The sequence below is a fragment of the Chiloscyllium plagiosum genome, chromosome 13 (genome assembly GCF_004010195.1).
Source record: "Chiloscyllium plagiosum isolate BGI_BamShark_2017 chromosome 13, ASM401019v2, whole genome shotgun sequence".
NCBI lineage: Eukaryota > Metazoa > Chordata > Chondrichthyes > Orectolobiformes > Hemiscylliidae > Chiloscyllium > Chiloscyllium plagiosum.
In genome coordinates this window covers 70084768-70084987 of record NC_057722.1, presented here as the reverse complement: position 1 = coordinate 70084987, position 220 = coordinate 70084768, and positions in this window count along the sequence as shown.

Sequence of the window (220 nt, the reverse complement as noted above, 5' to 3'; positions counted from 1 at the left end):
ATCATCCCTTACCAACATGGCCACCCCACCCCCTCTGCCCGTCAGTCTGTCCTTACGATAGCACGTGTAGCCTTGAATATTCATTTCCCAGGCCCTGTCCACTTGAAGCCACGTCTCAGTTATCCCCACAATATCGTATCTGCCAATTTCCAAAAGAGCCTCAAGCTCATCCATCTTATTTCTAATGCTTCGTGCATTCATGTATAGTATTTTTAGTTTG